Source organism: Chlorocebus sabaeus, chromosome 4 (genome assembly GCF_047675955.1).
Source record: "Chlorocebus sabaeus isolate Y175 chromosome 4, mChlSab1.0.hap1, whole genome shotgun sequence".
In the NCBI taxonomy this organism is placed as follows: domain Eukaryota; kingdom Metazoa; phylum Chordata; class Mammalia; order Primates; family Cercopithecidae; genus Chlorocebus; species Chlorocebus sabaeus.
In genome coordinates, this window is record NC_132907.1 from 39789797 (window position 1) to 39796155 (window position 6359).

The 6359-nt window shown below is 44.4% G+C and overlaps 1 pseudogene; it reads left to right on the plus strand.

Moving 5' to 3' along the window:
• Nucleotides 1-3263: 3263 nt before the first annotated feature.
• On the plus strand, nt 3264-4394 carry LOC103221529 (adenylate kinase 4, mitochondrial pseudogene; annotated as a pseudogene).
• The last annotated feature ends 1965 nt before the right edge of the window (nt 4395-6359 follow it).

A 6359-nucleotide genomic window follows, 5' to 3' on the forward strand; every position in this document is an offset into this window, starting at 1 on the left:
GCTAGTTTTTTTTGTGTGTGTTCTTTAGTAGAGGCGGGGTTTCGCCGTGTTAGCCAGGATGGTCTTGATTTCCTGACCTCGTGATCCGCCCGTCTCGGCCTCCCAAAGTGCTGGGATTACAGGCGTGAGCCACTGCGCCTGGCCTGCTAGGTCATCTTGAGCAAGCAAGTTAATTAACATCTCCAATCTATTATTCATCGAGGAGAATGGATGTAAGAAGCTTAACAGGGTTTCTGGCACAGAGTTCATAATTTATTTCTTGTTCTTCCTTCTTTAAATAAGTCATAATCTTTCCAGGCTTCATATTTCCCAACTGTCTGGACTACTAAATAACAACACATCCTTTTAATCATCCTGCCTCAGCCTCTCAAGTAGCTGGGACTACAGGCGCATGCCACCACGCCCAGCTAATTTTTAATCAATATCATCAATTGAATCAAAGAATTGTTTGAGTCCCTACTAAGGGTAAGACCTGTTTTACATTCTTTTGGGCACACAAATAACTGAAAAATAATTCTTGATTTTTCTGAGTTTTTTATCCTACATGGAGAATACTGGGGTCTGCTATATATATCATGACTGTAATATAGATCAGGTATGACAAGCACTGTAAGAAAATTACAAATTTGTATGCAAAGGAGGAAGAGGCTGCCACGAGGAAGGCTCTGTCAGCTATAGACTGATTATTTTTGAGAGTAGGGTTCCCTAAATACAAAGTCCTTACTTAACGTCATCAGTAGGTTCTTGGAAACTGACTTTAGGCAAAACGGCTTATAACAACACCAATTTCACATAGGTTAATTGACACAAACAAGAGTCAAGTTCTGATCATTTCTGGTCACAAAAACACCTTGAAACTATTTATTTATTTATTTTTTTTGAGATGGAGTTTCACTCTTGTTGCCCATGCTGGGGTGCAATGACACAATCTCGGCTCACCGCAACCTCCGTCTCCTGGGTTCGAGCAATTCTCTTGCCTCAGCCTCCAGAGCGTCTGGGATTACTAGCATATGCCACCATGCCCAGCTGTTTAATTAGCAAGCCTGAAAAGTAATGACTTGTGTGCCAACCAATGCTGACCTACTCTCTCCACCCACATTCTCTGATAGAGAACTTTGATGCTTTTCCCCCAAGAGTTTTTTAAAGTGTTATGAAAACACAACTTCAATACAAGTTTCCTAACCTACACCTACACCCTATAGGAATTCTGGAACCATCACTTGAACTATCATTTCATATAGAGCATTAACATGTCATTAATTGTGAATACTTGCCAATTTTGGTTGTAAATTGTTTGGCATTATTTTGTAAAGCAGAACATATGCATATCCATATTCCTAAGGTTTCTGTAACAAAACACTACAGATTTGAAACAAGAGACATTTATTCTCTCACAGTTCTGGAGTCCAGAAATCCTAAGTCAGTTTCACTGGGCTGAAATTAATGTGCTGGCAGGGCACTCTGTTTTCTGCTCTTCTATTTGGAGTCAAATCTCCCTCTGCCTCCCACTTATAAGGACACTTGTGATTGCAATTAGGGACCGCCCAGATAATCCAGGATAATCTTCCTATCCCAGGACCCTTCACTTGATCACATCTTCAAAGACTGTTTTCCCATATAACAGTCACAGGTTTGAGAATTGGAATGTGGACAAGACTAATATGCATGTGCTTCTTCTTTTTTTTTTTTTTTAATTGGAGTCTCACTTTGTCCCCAGGCTGGAGTGCAGTGGCGCAATCTTGGCTCACTGCAACCTCCGCCTCCCGGGTTCCAGCGATTCTCTCGCCTCAGCCTCCTGAGTAGCTAGGATTACAGGCACCCGCCACCACACTTGGCTAATTTTTTTTGTATTTTTAGTAGAGATGGGGGTTTCACCGTATTGGCCAGGCTGGTCTCAAACTCCTGACCTCAGGTGATCCACCCGCCTCGGTCTCCCAAAGTGTGGGATTACAGGAATGAGCCACCGCACCCGGCCATACCTTCAAACTTCTAAATAAAGACCAAAATACTTCTAATATTAAACAACGAAATAAATGTGAGTTATGCATACATTTAAGAAAGATTCATAAAAACAAGACAATGATTTACCCAATTTTTGTTGTTTTTCAGACAGGGTCTCACTCTGTCCCCCAGGCTGAAGTGCAATGGTACAATCACGGCTCACTACAGCCTCGACCTCTCTGGGCTCAGGTGATCCTCTCACCTCAGACTCCCCAGTAGCTGGGACTACAGGTGCACACCACCATACCTAGCTAATTTTTTGTATTGTTTTGTAGAGACCATGTTTTGCCATGTTGCCCAGGCTGGTCTAAAACTCCTGGGCTGAAGCGATCTGCCTGCCTTGGCCTCCCAAAGTGTCAGGATTACACTTTGAGCCACTAGGCCCAGCCTACCCAATTTTTGGTGAATCAGTGAGTGAAGGTGGTTGTAGTAGTGCTGGGTTAAATTAAGGAAGAAATGTTTGCAAAATGAAAAATGTAAGCAATAGCTCTTACCACATGCAGTTAAAACACACACACACACACACACACACACACACACCCCCCACAGAAATATAGTGGGTCTGCTGAGCACTTTCAGATCATCTACTGTTGTATATTTGTATGATTATCGTACACTCATCAGTTTTTATTTTATAATAATTTGTATTTATTTATTTTGATTTTCCAGCCCATTTATTCCAGTTCAGGGTTAATACCTATCTTGTCAGTTCAGGGTGTAAGGCAGGAACCAGCCCTGGACGGGATGCCATCCCATCACAGGGCACATTCATACACAAACTCACTCAGACCGGGACCATGTAGAGACATGCCCCTTCACCTCATGTGGACATTTTTGGGATATGGGAGGAAACTGGAGCGCCCGGAGAAAACCCAGGCATATATGGGGAGAACGTGCAAACTCCACACAGGCAGTGGCCCCAGCTGGGTGTCAATTTTTTTTTCTCAACAACATTATAATGGAATGAGGTTCTTCAAGAATCTGCTGTATGAGACTAACCCAGAGTAATTTTTCAAATTGCTAGATTTAATGACTCAGAATTGCTAAGAAATATGCTGGATAATCTACATACTTAACAAGCCTCCCAGGTGATTCTTCTCATTAGGGAGATTTGGGAAATTTCTAGATGAGTGCTTCTCTAGAGTTAATGTACATAGGAATCACTTGGGATCTTGTTTAAAATGCACTGTTAGGGCCGGGCGCGGTGGCTCACACTTGTAATCCTAGCATTTTGGGAGACAGAGGCGGGCGGATCACCTGAAGTCAGGATTTCCAGACCAGCCTGGACAACATGGTGAAACCCAGTCTCTACTAACAATACAAAAATTAACTGGGCGTGGTGGCGCATGCCTATAATCCCAGCTACTCAGGAGACTGAAGCAGGAGAATCGTTTGAACCCGGGAGGCGCAGGTTGCAGTGAGCCGAGATCGGGCTACTGCACTCCAGCTTGGGCCACAAAAGCAAAACTCCGTCTCAAACAAACAAACAAACAAAAAACCAAAAAACCAGCACAAGCGGAGGGTACTAGAGGTAGGGGACCTAGAAACAAAATTCCTGGGGCTCCCTCCCGGGCCACAGTCTGGGCTGCGCGTTTGGCCACCACGCTCCTCGCGAAGGCAGTGGCTTCCACATTCCTGCGCGTGGTCATCCTCGCGCCCCCGCACCCCCCACCGGCTCGGGCACGGGCACTGTGTGCCAGAGGATCGCCCAGAACTTTGGCTTCCAGGATCTCTCCAGCGGGCACTTCTTGCGGGAGAACATCAAGGCCAACACCGAAGTTGGTGAGATGGCAAAACAGTATACAGAAAAAAGTCTTTTGGTTCCAGACCATGTGATCACACGCCTAATGATGTCCGAGTTAGAGAATAGGCGTGGCCAGCACTGGCTCCTCGATGGGTTTCCTAGGACATTACGACAAGCCGAAGCGCTGGACAAAAATCTGTGACGTGGATCTAGTAATCAGTTTGAAGATTTCATTTGAAACACTTAAACATCGTCTCAGCTGCTGTTGGATTCACCCTCCTGGCGGAAGGGTATGTAACATGGACTTCAATCCACCTCATATACACGGGATTGATGACGTCGCTGGTGAACCATTAGTCCAGTAGGAGGATGATAAACCTGAAGCAGTTGCTGCCAGGCTAAGACAGCAAGGATGTGGCAAAGCCAGTCATTGAATTATACAAGAGCCGAGGAGTTCTCCACCAATTTTCTGGGACAGAGACTAACAAAATCCGGCCTTAAGTTTACACACTTTTCTCAAACATGATCACACCTATTCAGTCCAAAGAAGCATATTAACCCTGCCCAATGGAAGAACCAGGAAGATGTGGTCATTCATTCAATTGTGTGTGTAGTATTCGTGCTGTGTCCAAATTAGAAGTTAGCTGAGGAAGCTTGCAGCCTCTTTTCTAGTTGAAATGGTGAACTGATAGGAAAACAAATAAGTAGAAAGAGTTACCGAAGAGGCCCTCCTCTGCCTTTCAAAAGGAAGGTCACCTACACATGTTTAACGTGTCTCTGCAAGTCTCAAGCCCTTCACGGGAAAACAAGTACAGTGTGGATTTCAAACGGGGTGTAACTTCAGCTCCAGCTGATTTTCGACAGCTGTGTTGTTGCTGTGGCATCCTTTTTCCCACTTGATGGTGATGGCTTCTGGTTCTCCCCATTCCCACAAAGGCTGTTGAACCACAGCTCCTGGAAGCCTGAGTCCGCTAAGGGCTCTAGCCCAGATTTGTCCCACGCCTTCTGCTGTGTGCCTTCCTGGTGACAATGAAATTGAGGCTACTTACTCTCAGTGGTTGTTTCTCTGGTCTTGAGTGGCTGTGTCAACAGTTCATTTCTTTTTTTTTTTTCCAGTAGGAATAACTCCTTTTCTGCATTCATGCTCCATAGAGTCTCTCCTTTTCAGACATCCTGGGATGAAAGAATTTGACTTCTGTTTCTTTTTAGACTGCATTTTTTTGACATTTGTTTTCACTTTTAGGCTATTAAACAAAACAGGTAGTTATTGTTCTTATCCCTCTCAAATTCTTCTAAGAACTGAGAGTGAGGGGACTGTATTGAATCTCCATATGCACTGGGAACTGAGCTATGAAGAGGATCTTACTAAACTGCTGGTCTGACACTCATGGATTGACACTGTTCCTTTCTTTGATTGTGAAAAAAATTAAACCCCTAAAAGTCGTTTGAGAACCCCCTAAAGTCTTTTGGGAATCCTCAAAAACCATGGGAACTGTAAGTATTTAGCTACATAAATGTTGTAAGATCACATCTTATGTATAAAAGTAGTAAGATCATTTGGAATTACTGGACTAATTGAATAGTTAAGGTTTCTATTCAGGAGAATACAATGTATTTTGAAAGTGCTGCTAACTATTAATGCTGACAGTGTTTCACTCCTATGAGTGACTCAAATATATTATAAATGGGTGGTAAAGGCCGGGCATGGTGGCTGACGCCTGTAATCCCAGCACTTTGGGAGGCCAAGGCGGGCAGATCACGAGGTCAGGAGATTGGGACCATCCTGGCTAACACGGTGAAACCCCGTGTCTACTTAAAAAAAAAAAAAAAAAAAAAAAATTAGGGCCGGGCGCGGTGGCTCAAGCCTGTAATCCCAGCACTTTGGGAGGCCGAGACGGGCGGATCACGAGGTCAGGAGATCGAGACCATCCTGGCTAACACGGCGAAACCCCGTCTCTACTAAAAAATACAAAAAACTAGCCGGGCAAGGTGGCGGGTGCCTGGAGTCCCAGCTACTCGGGAGGCTGAGGCAGGAGAATGGCGTGAACCTGAGAGGAGGAGCTTGCAGTGAGCTGAGATCCGGCCACTGCACTCCAGCCTGGGTGACAGAGCAAGACTCCATCTCAAAAAAAACCCCAAAAAACAAAAAAAACTAGCCAGGCGTGGTGGGGGGCGCTTGTAGTCCCAGCTACTCGGGAGGCTGAGGCAGGAGAATGGCGTGAACCCGGGAGGCGGAGCTTGTAGTAAGCCGAGGCTGTGCTACTGCACTCCATCCAGCCTGGGTGACAGAGTGAGACTCCGTCTCAAAGAAAAAAAAAATAAAATAAATAGGTGGTAAAGGGAACAGAGCCTGTGGGGTTAAGCAGAATGTTGTACTAGCTGTGCCTGGACTGAGTGTAACAGCTTTACAATTACGGGAAAACAAAATCTTTATTATTTTTTTTTTCTGTTCCAAAGATTCATCCTATGGGGTGGCCATAAATTCTAGAATTAGATAGGAATATTTTGTCATTCATTATAACATAATATCAATAAACCATTTGTTAAAAGATTTGCCTGATTTCCAGACTTGGTGGCCACCTTGAATAATTCTTGCTGTTCTCTGGGAAGGACA